The 13,898-nt window shown below is 52.7% G+C and overlaps 1 pseudogene; it reads left to right on the forward strand.

Moving 5' to 3' along the window:
• The first annotated feature begins 7,617 nt into the window (after positions 1–7,617).
• Positions 7,618–8,682, forward strand: LOC135287620 (olfactory receptor 14J1-like; annotated as a pseudogene).
• Positions 8,683–13,898: the final 5,216 nt, after the last annotated feature.

Below are 13,898 nucleotides of genomic sequence, written 5' to 3' on the forward strand. Positions count from 1 at the left end.
AAGGGTCAATGATCAAACTGTGGGGCCCATAGAAACAAGGAGCCATTGTGGCACAGCAGGGCCGCATGGAGCCAAGGGACCACTGTGACTCTGTTGGGGCTCATGAAACCAAGAAGCCATTGTGACATTGCCAGACTTCATGGAATCAAGGAGACCATTGTGATGGTGTGGGGACCCATGATATCAGCGGAACATGGAACAGGTCTGCCTGCTTTGGCCTCCTGGGGCCTGTCTGACAGGTCCCGCTGAATTTGACATGTCAAGGGCCACTTCCCATCTGACTGTGAAGTACTGGGGCTCTGTGCTTTCCTTCCTATGGAAAAGAACTGTCTTTCTTGTCTAGGCTCCCATGGCTTCAATTAGGATTCCACCTCTAAAATTCCCTATGTCCGAGGCTTTCTCCCAGACAAAATCTGCCAATACAGTCAAGTCTGGCTAGCCTTGGCCTCTGGTGACTGCCTCTGATCTGCCCCTGGGGCTCGGCTGCTTTCTTCCTGTGGAGACCACTGAGACACCGTGGGGCATTGTGGAGCCAAAGGGCGTTGTTACACTGTAGGAACTTGTGGAACCAAGGGGATCATTGTGACACTGTGGGGTCTTGAGGAACCAAGGGGATCATTCTGACACTGTAGGGTCTTGTGAAATGCAGGGGCATTGTGACACTGCAGAGTACCATGGATCCAAGGGATCATTGGGACACTCTGGAGCCTCACGGAACCAAGGACATCACTGTGGTTCTGTTGAGCCACATGGTCCCAAGGGGCCAGTGTGAAGCAGCAGGGCTTTGTGGACCCAAGAGGCCATTGTTGCATTTCAGGGCCTCATGGAGCCAAAGGGCTGTTGCGGTCCTGTGGGGCACCATGGATCCATGGAGACCATTGTGGCACTGCAAGGCCCCATGGAATTATGTGACCCTGTGGGGCCCCAGGGAACCAAAGAGCCATTGTTACCCTGCAGGGCCTCATGGAGGGAAGGGGTCATTGTGACACTGTGGGAAGCTGTGGAACCATTGTTGCACTACTGGGCCCCAACAGAACCAAGGGGCCATGGTGACACAGCAGAGCTTCATGGAACACAAAGACCATTATGACACTGTGGGGCCTTTGGGAACCATGGAGACCATTAAGATCCTTAAGCACTTGTGTAACCAAGGGGCCATTATGGTGCCACAGGACATCATGGAAGCAAGAGAACCACTGTGATGTTGCAAGACTTCATGGAAGCATAGAGCCATTGTGACACTACAGGGCCCTATGGAACCAAGAGAACACAAAATAGGTCTGGCTGCCTTGGCCTCCCAGGAGTCACGTGACTGGTCTGGCTGACCTTGGAATGTGGAACAACCGCTCACATCTGCCCCTGAAACACTGGGGCTCTGGGCGTTCCTTTGTATGGAAAAGAACTGTCCATCTTTTTCAGGTATCCATGGCCAAAATTAGGATTCCACCTCCAAATTTCTGTGTATCCAAGGTTTGCTGCCAGAGAAAAGCTGTCAGAAGAGATAGATCTGGCTGGTCTTTAATTCCTGAGTACCAGCACTGACCTGTTTTCCAAACACTGGAAAGGGCTCTATGCTTTTCTTTTTGTGGAAAAAATCCTCCTTCTCCAGGCACAAATGTCTGAATTAGGATTCCACATTCATAATTTTGAATATCTAAGGGTTGCTCCCAGACAAACCTGCCAGGACAGACAGGTCAGGTTTGCCTTGGCCTCTGGTGGCTGCCGTTCATCAGCTCCTGAAACACGGGGGTTCTGTGGTTTCCTTCTTATGAAGACCAGTGTGACACTTTGTGGCATTCTGAAATGCAGGGGCCATTGTGACACTGCAGAGCACCATGGATCCAAGGGACCATTGCGACACTCTGCAGCCTCGTGGAACCAAGGACATCACTGTGGCTCTGTTGGGCCCCATGGTCCCAAGGGGCCAGTGTGAATCAGCAGTGTGGGAGTTAGCCCAGCTGTAACTCAGAGTCAGCCAGATTTTACCCCGAAAGATCCCGACATGAGGTTCAAGCCCTGGGAATCATTTATATGAGGTTCAAGCCCTGGGAATCATTTATTTAACTTAGGATGAGCTTGGGAGATTTCCCATAAGTCTTTAGCTTTGTTATGCTAAGTTGTCCAAGTTCAGCTTCCCTACTGGTTACTTTTTTCCCCTAAATGGGTATTGTTCTAGTTCGCTAGCCCCAAGTGTATATGTTGTTGCTTCCCCTTTATCTCAGGTCTTTGGATCGTGCCCTTCATACTGTGCTCAACTTCTCCATGTTTATTGTTTTTCACCCTGTTATTGAAGGTTTTTTTGGGCAAATCCACTGAACCCGCTCCTTTTCATTTTCGCCAACTTCACTCTTAAGTCAGGGAACCAGAGAGGTTTGTCTCAGCCACCCTCACTGTGACATCTGGCCCCTGAGCAGGGACCCTGACATTCAGTTGCATCAGCTGGGGTTAGCTGAGAGATAGGCCAGGGCTCCCCGGGATTGTGGATTGTGCTGGGCCCAGTGGATTTCCTATCACTTCAAGGGACCTGAGCCCGCATTGGTGGCGATGATGACGGTTTCCTCATGGGGATGATTGCAGGTGGGTTTGGGAAAATGCAGGACATTTATCACCCATTTTGCCACTGTGTTTTTAAAATACTGATCCACATCCCATAAATGATTTTATGACTCTGTGGGATTTAAATTGTACAACCTTTCAATCAAAAGGGACCCCATTGCACCCCGCATGCTCCCCTTCTTCTACACCATCCTTGAGACCCTTCACCAGCAAGTTGTGTGTCGAAAACTTGATCCATCAGTCACTCCTAACCCGGGACGTCCCCTGAAACCTGCCTTTCTTGGACTTTCCATGATGGTCCAAGATGGCAATGGCCACGCTGTCTTGGAGCATTGTGCCCTGGAGACCCAAGATGGAAGAAGCCCGAATGTGGCTCGGGAGCCTGACCATCCTCCCTCCATCTTGGCTCCTCCACTTCCTGCTCCCACAACCTTCTCTTCCACTCTGAACGAACCTCCAGACTCCACCCCCGTGCCTGCAGGTCACGTCTCCACTGTCATTCATTCCACCTCCACCCTGGGCCACAGCTCCAGAAAATGACAAAATGGCAGCACCCTTTACTCACCCTCCAGCAACAACATAAACCCCATGGTCAAGGATACTAAGCCAAACTGTCACACTATTTCTAATCCCAGTGTTTCTGCTCCAAGTTATTCTTCCTCCCCAGAAGACAGTTTGGATTCCCCAGAGCCACATCTCCCCTCAACCCTAGAAGATCCCTGGGAAGGGATCTGGAAGGAAGCAGTTAAGGAAGGAGACTGGCAAATAGTCTTGAAACTCCTCATTGCCCCAGGACATTAGGAAAGAAGGGAGCAGAATCCCAGGTATCAGCCATTGGTTTACGGGGAAATCAAGGAGCTGTGTAGGGCAGCTAAAGACTAGAGGCAGGACTCACCTTGTTTTAATGGCCTAAGGAGGGCCATGTTTACAGCACATGTAACCCCCTATGAATTAAAATATATTATGATCATGTTTTTATGACCTGCAGAATACACCCTGTGGGAAAGGGGGATGGAAGTGATTACTAAATCAATTAATAGCAGACTATGCTAATAATGAGGCAAGGGCACAATTGACAATCAGCCATCTAGATGGAGAAGGACAACACAGCCTGCCAGATGATCAAGCAGCAGGTATCCCCAGAGAAGTATTGGACGATAGAAAAGAGATGGCTTTGAAAGCTTTAATCCAGGTACCGGATGGTAGCAGCCCCAGTTTGGACTATGTAAACATAAGACAAGAACCCAGAGCGCCCTGCATGAAATTGATTGATTGCCTTAAACAGGCACTAGAGAAACAAGTCCGGGATGAAAAGACTCAAAATGAATTACTAAACTCATTGGGGGTGGCCAATGCCAACCTGGAATGTAAGAAAGGGCTGCGTGCCCTTCCACTAGAGATGGAACCCACACTCCTGCAGATGATTGAGTCTGTAATTGCCTCAGGACAGCAGAACACGTAGTGGCCGTACAAGCCCAGGCCATTGGGCAAGGAGTTGCAGAGGCCCTAGTGGCCATGACATTCCCCTTTAAGGGGCCCCAGCAACAATTACAGGGCCCAAAAATATGTTTTTGGTGTGGTCAACAAGGACATTTTAGAAAATATTGTGTCTGGGGTAGGTGGGTATCCGGTCCCCAACAGAAATCAACATCAAATTAAGCAGAATTTGGCTTTTTGCAACAGCCCAGTGCAGGTTGGGATGATGATCCACCCTCACAGCTGGCCCAGGGCAGGCCTGGAGTGGCCTTGGTGGCTCCTTGGTGGCACCTTGGGCTTGGCACAGCCTTGAGAATGGGCTGTTTTCAACAAAGAAATGCAAGACTTTTAGATTGCTTCATAGAATTTAAAAGACAAAGCCCCTCTTTGGCTGTGTGCAGTCAGATCTCCAAGCAAAGCAAATCCCAAGTGAGTGAGGAGAGACAGGATGGGGAATGTGGAGCAAGGTTGTTGACACTGGGTCAGAGCTCAAGGCACAGGTTCTCCGAACAGGCCAGACCTCCTTAGGAGAGTCCCTGGATCAATATCAGTCACAGAATGCTTCAATCACCTCTTGCATAAAATAAAAATACTAAAAGACATCCTTTAAAATAGGAATATAAATTTACTAGAAAATCTTTGAAATATATCTCCAATAGGAAATATTCCTGATGAACAGCACTAGAGCAGAGGGAAATCAAGGCAGAGCCATAGTTTGTCACGACTTGCTTGATCCTAATGAGCCCCGTGGTGCATTTGGAGCTGAGCCCTGGAACCTTAGGGCCTGAGAGGAGATTGAACAAATCTGTCCAGGAGTCAAAGTCAGAAAAAAACCCCGAAGTGTGTCAAGGCATGAATGGGTCCTACTAAAGTCCATCCCCAACACAGGCTCCTCATAGACTCCTTGGAGGAGAGAATTGGAAGCCAGGATGCCACAAAAACTTCTCAAAGCCTCAGTGTGAAAAGGAAAATTCAAAGTACTTTAAAAACCTTGAGTATCTCAAAGTATAAATGAGACCCTTGAATGTCAGTAGAAAGCTCTCAGGGGACTCGTTAAAGCAGATAATTGGGGCCATGATTGCACAAACCTCTCCCAGAGTCTGGATCAAAAGGGAAACTCCAACTACCTTCAAATAACTGAAGTACCTTGAAGCATTAATGAGCCCCACTGAGTGTTGTTACTGACAAAGCCTCTCCAGGGACTAATTAAAGCAGATAATTGGAGGCCATGATTGCACAAACCTCTCAGAGACTCCAAGGCAAAAGCAAAAGCCAAAGTCCTTTGAAAGACCTGCAGTCCCTGGGAGCATTCAGGAGCCCCCAGGGCCATTGCTGAGCAAGGCTCCCCAGGGACTCCTTCCAGCAGATCCTTGAGGCCACTGGGATGTGGGCTAGGGGGGGATGCTAAGGGCAGGACAAGGGGCTGACAGTGCCCAGCCTGGCTGGGGCTGTGCCAGGAGGCCCCAGGGCCTCAGGACAAGGTGTCTCCTCCCAGCCCTTGGTGGCACACACCCTGCTGCTGTACCCCAGGCCACCAAGACTTGGCTTCTCTTTGTTCCCACCTGTCATCACTGCCTCCAGTTCTCTGCCCTGGCTGGGGCCTGGGGACACTTTCTCCGCTGTGTGCCTCAGTGGGACCCATTAAAAGTCCAAGAAACTTTGGAGTTGGATTGTGCCTTGGAGTTCTGGAGAGGTTTCTTCAGCTGCCTCTCAGGGACTGATGTTCAGAGCCTGAGCACAAAGCCCCAGAGGGTCATTAAAGTCCTGGTGCTGTGTCTGTGCTGCTGAGCTGGGCTGGGCTCCTGGCACAGAGGCAGCTCCTGGTAAGCAAGAAGAGCTTCAAAAGCACATTTCTCTTGATGAGCAGCTCTTCTGCCAGCCCAGCAGGGCTGGGGCACTGCCTGCAGCCAGCCCGGGCACAGCCCAGAGGCCCAGAGAGCTTCAGTCAGTCAGGGCTGGGAAGGTGCTGAGACGTGCCTGGGGCAGAATCCCTGCCAGCCCTTGGCACAGGAACCTCTGGCTGCAGGACAATGCAGCTGCAGCTCCTGGAGCCATCTCCTAAAGCTGGAACATCCCAATGCCTGCAGACTCTGTGAGTACAACTCTGAGTATTTCTGGTGCAGGGGAGGTGAAATGCTCATAAAGCTCTGACATGCTGAGGGGTTCTGATCACTCACAGAATATTTCCAAGACAAGGTTTTTGATAAAAATGCAGAAATTTTCAAAGACTTTGTATTAATTTTCCTAGTACTGGAGAATGGCAGGGAGGGGGATAAATATTAAAGGTTGATTATGAATTTTGACAAGTGCCTGAGACATCTGAATTCTTACATTTAGTGATCAGTAGGTTCACAGGAGATCCCTAATTTGCTTTCATCCTCTTTGTCCATGGACAGCAGCAGCATCACCTTTGCTGGACCCATCAGGCTCAGTCTGAGCTGTCCATTCTCCAAGCTGCAAACAGAACCTGCCCCCAGCCAGTGCCCTGCAAACAGGCAGGGTTTTTTCAGGCCAAGGCGAGTGCACAGAGATTTGGGGTCTGTGAGTGCTGGCACAGAGAGATCAGGCACAAGGAAACACCTGCAGGAGGAAAATCTCCAGGAAGCAGAGAGAAGCTCAGGTAAGGAGAGAAAACAAAACCCAGCAATGCTGTGTCAGGGAGAGTTCAGAGATGTCCCCAGGATCCCCTCCAGTGCAGCCCCTCCCTCTGAACAAGCCCCCTCCCTCCTGTCCCCCAGCCAAGCCTCTGCCCTCAGGGCTGGGGCTCCAAGGCGTGAAGCCCCTCCTGTGCAGGCAGAGCTGCACAGAGCCGTGGGGCAGCTCTGCAGCCCCGGGCCCAGTTCCCCCTGCAGAGCACATGGCTGGGAGCAGCTGCCCAGCCCTGGGGGCTCTGGGAGGGGGCACAGCTGGCTCAGGGTGACACTGTGCCCAGTGCCCGGCTCTGGGCAATGCTGTCAGTGCAGCCAGGGAAGGACCTGCATCTCCCTTCATCCAATGCCAGCATAAGGACACTTGGGAGTCTCCCTGAGATTTCAGTCCAAGGTGGGAGCTTCAATGCAGGATGAAAACCTGTTCTGGAGCATCTCTGAGTTATAAGATTGATGGGGAAAGGCAGATGTGTTCTGACAGTGACAATGCTGCTGGGTTGGTGAAATGAGAAAAGCCCTTTTCTACAAATGTGGAGCTGGGCTGTGGTGGATGCAACTCTTTCCAGCAATATCTGGTGATCTTTAAGGAAAACTTGGGAGTGTGAACATCTTCCATTTGAGAAAAGTAAAAGCCCAGAGAAACTCTGAACAGAATCAACTGACAGACTGTCTCCACTCATCACTTTGCCTCACAAAACGTGCTCTGTTCTCACTGCGGGCAGCAGAAATGCAGAGGGTTTCTGATATCCAAGAATACCAGGAGAGATACAGATGGAGATTAAAAAGAAAACCTCAGAACTCTTAAATACAGAAGCTTGTCAGTGTGTGTTACAGAGGAGGGTGTATGGGAAATGGCTTTGATTTTGGTTACAGACATCTCATCTAACTCTTCATTATCCTTTCTCCATGAACAGGTCCCCATATGCAGCCCCAGGAAATGTCCAACAGCAGCTCCATCAGCCACTTCCTGCTGCTGGCATTGGCAGACACGCGGCAGCTGCAGCTCCTGCACTTCTGCCTCTTGCTGGGCATCTCCCTGGCTGCCCTCCTGGGCAATGGCCTCATCATCAGCGCCATAGCCTGCAGCCACCACCTGCACACGCCCATGTTCTTCTTCCTGCTCAACCTGGCCCTCAGCGACCTGGGCTCCATCTGCACCACTGTCCCCAAAGCCATGCACAATTCCCTCTGGGACACCAGGAACATCTCCTACACAGGATGTGCTGCACAGCTCTTTTTCTTACTGTTCTTCATGGGAGCAGAGTACTATCTCTTGACCCTCATGTGCTACGACCGCTACGTGTCCATCTGCAAACCCCTGCACTACAGGACCCTCCTGAGCAGCAGAGCTTGTGCCCACATGGCAGCAGCTGCCTGGGCCGGTGCCTTTCTCAATGCTCTGCTGCTTATGGCCAACACATTTTCCCTGCCCCTGTGCCATGGCAATATCCTGGGCCAGTTCTTCTGTGAAATCCCACAGATCCTCAAGCTCTCCTGCTCCAAATCCTACCTCAGGGAATTCGGACTCATTGCCATTACTGCCAGTTTATTATTTTGTTGCTTTGTGTTCATTGTTTTCTCCTATGTGCAGATTTTCAGGGCTGTGCTGAGGATCCCCTCTGAGCAGGGACGGCACAAAGCATTTTCCACCTGCCTCCCTCACCTGGCTGTGGTCTCCCTGTTCCTCAGCATTGCAATGTTTGCCTACCTATAGCCCCCCTTCGTGTCCTCACTATCCCTGGATTTGGCCCTGTCAGTTCTGTACTCAGTGGTGCCTCCAGCCCTGAACCCCCTCATCTACAGCCTGAGGAACCAGGAGCTCAAGGCTGCAGTGAGGAGACTGATGACTGGATGCTTTCAGAGACATTAAACGGCTGGCCAATTTCAGCAAATATTTTCTAATACATGTCTTCTTTGATATTTCTTGGTGGTTTGATTCTGTATGGTTCCTTTTCCTTTTTTCACTTTTTTCATATTGTCCAAATAAAAATGTCATTTTTTGTGCCAGTTCTCATTTTGTTTCTCTTTGCCTTCCTGTGGACACAGACGGTGTCAATGAAGGGCTGCACTCTCGGTGGCTATAAAGGAACTAAAGGATCTCCCAGCACAGTTTTCTGCAGAGATGCCCTTTTGTTGCCTTCTCCAGAGCTGCAGCAGCAATGTCGGTGTGCAGAGCTGGGGCAGATCAGTGCTGGCACAGCAGCTGTGCCCAGCAGCAGCAGCAGCACTTGGTGTTGCCAGTGCTGCTGCCGTGGCCCTGCCCCGCTGCCCTGGTGGCCCTGGTGTTGCTGCAGGGCCTGAGTGCTCTCGGGGCCGGGCACAGTCCTGGGGGTGGCAGTGCCGGGGCTGCAGCAGGGACAGGCCATGGGCACTGCTGGGGCAGCACTGACGCCTCAGGCCAGGGCCTGGGGGCTCCAGGCTCCTTGCCCAGGCTCTCTCAAGAACACGGCCAGGCCAATGCTCAGCACAGAAAAGCCCGAGGGTGAGCAGCCCCAGGCTGGCCGTGGGCAGGCTGGGGGCAAACAGCATGGCTGGGACTCTGCAAGGGCCCTGGGGGAGACGGGAAGGAGCAGCAGAGCAGGGGCTGATCCATCCCCAGGGCGCTGCACAGCCCAGGGCAGCGTCCCAGAGCGTCCTCATGGAGCTGCCAACAACATCCCCCTCTGCAGCCCTGGCCTCTCCCCCAGCTCACACAGGTGCTGCATCCTTGCAGGCACAGCCACGGCAGCACTGGCTCAGGAGCCCCTGTTTGCATTGCTCAGAGCAGGCGGGAGCACCTCCATGCTGTTGATGTGGGGACATGAACCTGAGGGAGCACAAATGCCATCAGCCCCTGGGGCCAGCAAGGGCTGGGGGACACCAGGGAAACCACTCAGCTTTGTCCTGGCTTCTGCAGTCAGCCAGAAAGTTTGTTCCCATCAGCTGGGAGTTTCCTGTGCCACTGCAGACGCTGTTGCTCAGAGCCAGGGCTGCCTGGCAGCCACCCCCAGACTGCCACAAGCATTTCCTTGGCTTCACCTTTGCTTTCTTTACTCTTCCCTTGTACAAATTTCTTCCTCTTGCCCACCCTTGTTCCATCTCCTGCAAACAGCCCATCCCTGTTTGCCCTTTCCTCTCTGCCCCCACTCCCCATTGCAGTTCCTGACTTGGCACCATGGGAACGTCCCTTGGGCAGCAGGATCATCCTCCAAGTGCTGCAGGAATTGTCTGCAGGCTCCTGCAGTGCCTGGTGCTGCTCCCTTGCCAGAGGCACCCCAGGCCATGGGGGCACATCTGGGCTGCTGTGTCTGCCTGTGGGGCTCCCTGTTCTGGGCAATGAGGAGGAGCTGCAGAGGCTCTGCAGGACTGACAGGATGGGCTTTGGGGCTGGCAGGAGAAGCTGAGGCACCTGGGCTGCTGGAGCTTCTGAAGAGGAGGCCCAGGGCTCATCCTGCAAGTGCTCCAAGGGTGGTTTCAGAGAATCCCAGAATCAGCAAGGTTGGAAAAGTCCTTGGAGATCATCAAGTCCAACCTGTGCCCTGACACTGCCTTGTCTCCCCTGGGCCTCCTCTCCTCCAGGATAAACAATCCCAGCTGCCTCAGCCACTCCTCACAGGACTTGTGTTCCAGACCACTCACCAGCCTTGTTGCCCTTCTCTGGACACGCTCCAGCCCCTCCGTGTGGTTCCTAAATTGGGGGGCCCAGAACTGGACACAGCACTCGAGGTGCTGCCCAACCAGTGCCCAGCACAGGGGAAGAATCACTGCCCTTCTCCTGCTGGCCACACCATTCCTGATCCAGGCCAGGAGCCATTGGCCTTCTTGGCCACCTGGGCACACTGCTGCCTCATGTCCAGCCTGCTGTCCATTAGTCCCTGCAGGTCCCTTTCTGCCTGGCTGCTGTCCAGCCACTCTGTCCCCAGCCTGTAGCACTGTAGGGGTTGTTGTAGCCAAAGTGCAGGGCCCAGCAGTGGGACTTGTTAAACCTCACCTTGTTGGCTTTGGGCCCTGGATCCAGCCTGTCCAGGGCCCTGTGCAGAGCCCTCCTCCCTTCCAGCAGATTAGCACTCCCAGCGAACATGGTGTCACCATATTTCCATGAGCCCCCAGAGTGTCGCAATGATCTCCATGATTCCATGAGGCCTCCTGGTGTCAAAATGTCCCTTTGGTTCCATGGCACCCCTTGGTGTCACAAAGTCCCTTGGATCCTTGGGCCCTGCAGTGTCACAATGGATCCTTGGTTCCATGAGGTCTGGCAGTGCAGCAATGCTCTCCTTGGTTCCACAGTGTCACAATGGCCTCTTGGTCCCAAGGGCCACCATGGTGTCAGACATGTTTCCTTCATTCCAGGAGTCCCTGAGGAGCAGCACTGGCCCCTTGGTTCCATGGAGCCCTGCAATGTCACAATGGCCCCATCATGACACCAGGTCCTTCTCTGTCGCAATGCTCTGCATGGTTCCACATGGCCCTGCAGGGTCACAGTGGCCTCTTGGCTCCATGAGGCCTCAGAGTGCCACAAGGAATTCCTTGGTGCTGCAGTGTCACCATGGAGCCCTGCTGACACAAAATCCTGCAGTGTCACCAGGGACCATTCCATGGAGCCCTGCTGTGTCACAATTGCTCCCTCAGTTCCCAGAGTCCTTGCAATGGAGCAATGGCCCCTTGATTCCATTGGCCCCAGCCTCTCCCAAGGGTCTCCTTGGTTCCATCGTGGCACAATGGCCCCTTGGTTCAACAAGGCCCTGCAGTGTCACAGTGGCCTCTGTGGTTCCATCAGGATCCACACTGTCACAATGGACTCCTTGCTTCCATTCAGCCCCACAGTGTCACAATGGCCCCTTGGCTCTGTGGTGCCATGTTGTACACAGTGTCACCATGGTCCTCTTAGTGCCACCAGGCCTCGCAGTGTCACAATCATCAGAGAATCAACCAGGCTGGAAAAGACCCTGGAGAGGGTCAAGTCCAACCTGGGACCCAACACCACCTTGTCACCCAGACCATGGCACTCAGTGCCACATCCAGACTTTCCTTAAACACTTCCAGGGATGGTGACTCACCCACCCCCCTGGGCAACCACTTCCTGTCACCTAACACTGTACCTTAAAGGGTCTTGATTTCCATATCTATTCAGACTGCATTAGAATGTGCTGGGGATCAGTATGAACTGGGGATTGCTGATAGAAATCTATAAACAAGAAACAGGGCAAAACAGTTGTCTATGTATTGTTTTCAATATAGTATATTCACTTCGAATACTCTTCTGAAATTTGTCTAATTAACTACAGAAGAATTGGTTATCACCCTGGCTGCTGAGCCCAGCTTTGCCCTGGGCTGAGTTTGGCTGTGGCCCAGCTCCATCCTCCCGCGGGGCTCAGGGCCTGTTCCCGGCCATGGTCAGCCCTGGCCGGCCTCTCTGCTGGCCCAGAGGCCGGCAGAGCCCGGGGCAGGGCTGTCTGTGCAGGCCCACAGGTGCCAGGGGCTGTGCAGGAGCTGGCAGAGGCTGCCCAGCAGGGAGGCCATGGGGCACAGAGCCCCAAGGTTGCTGTGGGCACCACGGCACAGGGGCCGTTCCCAGCCGCAATGCTCCTGGCCTGGGCTGGGCCTGCACAGGGGCTGGGCCACCATGGCTGGGCCAGCACAGGGCCACCAAGGGGCCACGCAGCCGCTGCCGGGGCAGACAGCAAGGCCAGGGACACACAAGCAATTGCTGAGCATGGCCTGCGCTGGCCAGGGCTGACTGTACCACAGGCAGAGCTCAGCTGCCCTTGGGGGCTGCGGGAACAGTCAGGAGCCCAAAGAGCCTCCATGGCTGTGCTGGAGACCAAGGCTGGAGCAGGGAAATGCAGGGCTGCTGTGGGATGGGGAGGGCATTGAATTCCAGCACACCCCTCAGCTCTCTGATGATCCCGGCACCATGCTGGGCCCTGTTTCAGACTGGAACAGAGCAGATGTTGATGGGACAGGAGCCCTGCGGGGCTGGCAGGGACCTGCAGCTTGCAAGGTGCTCTGCTCTCCCTCAGATGCCCTCGGAGAGATCCAATCCCAGGTGGGCACCTCAGGGCACAAGTGGCACTGCCTGTTCATGGGCACACAGCTGATGTCTGCCTGGAAAGGGGCACAGGTTTAATATCTGTGTGTTTCATAATGTACAAGTCTTTTTTATCTGGGTCATTTGCGTACTTCTAAGAAATGGCAATGTTTTCCCATGAGAAACAGGAATTTGCTGCACCTCATGGATTCTTCTCCTGATGGCAGGACAAAAAATACTGATCTTCCCCTCTACCTGCACCACCAAAATTCAGTCTAATGTTTCTTTACCTTTTTCCTTCAGGTTTTTCCAGCTCCCCTGGTTAAATGTCCCTGTCTAAGAATATCTCTTCATTTAGAGCAGCTGAATCTATGTCCTTCCCCTTGCTCCCAGTTTTTTTTCCTGCAGCTCTTCTCTCATCATTGCAGTGTATGTTCCATGACTAGCTTCATGCTTTGAGCTTCAGGAATTGCCCAATCTTTCAGAAGTTTCAATAACTTGTTTGTCACCATTTTAGTTGTAGTTTTATCCTTTCTATCACCTCTTCTTATGTCTCTGTCTAAAATCCTTCCTGTATGGCAATCCCTTGTGGATGGTGGACATGTCAGATGATGCTGGGATGTCACAAGGAGCTCAGGGAAGGGTTTTGATGTTTATTCAATTCTATGATGTTCATATTTTTGATGTGTGCCATGAAGAGACACCCTTCTGTGCCTCTAAGTCTCACCAGCTCCTGTTCCCTGCAACAGCACAAACCTGATGAGTTGTGCATCCCACTCCAGTGGCTGCACTTGGATCTCCCTCCATAGCCAGAGCAGAGCTCCCTTGTCCCAGAAAGTGCCTTGCAAAGGAGGGATGAAGGAAGCAGGACAGGCTATGGGGATCAGGGGCAGGGCACTGCCAGGGAGAAGAATGACTTTTGCATTTGATGGAGCTGTGCCTTCCCTTGGCTTTGTTGGCTGACAATCAATGAACATCCCTCTGTGTCTGGGGCAGCTCCTTCTCCAAGGAAAGCAGGTGGGAGTTGGAGCCAAGGAGCTGAAACCTGCAGGTGCAGCCTGGGCTGGAGGGAGCTGAGATTTGCACAAGGCTGCTCTGAGTGCCAGGGCTTGGATGGGGGAAATGGTGGGGTGGGGGTAGGGACAGAGTCTGATTGATTGTCAGCCATGAAGGGTCTTGATTTTCATATCTATTCAAACTGCATGAGAAGG

This window comes from Passer domesticus, chromosome 30 (assembly GCF_036417665.1).
Source record: "Passer domesticus isolate bPasDom1 chromosome 30, bPasDom1.hap1, whole genome shotgun sequence".
Taxonomy (NCBI): domain Eukaryota; kingdom Metazoa; phylum Chordata; class Aves; order Passeriformes; family Passeridae; genus Passer; species Passer domesticus.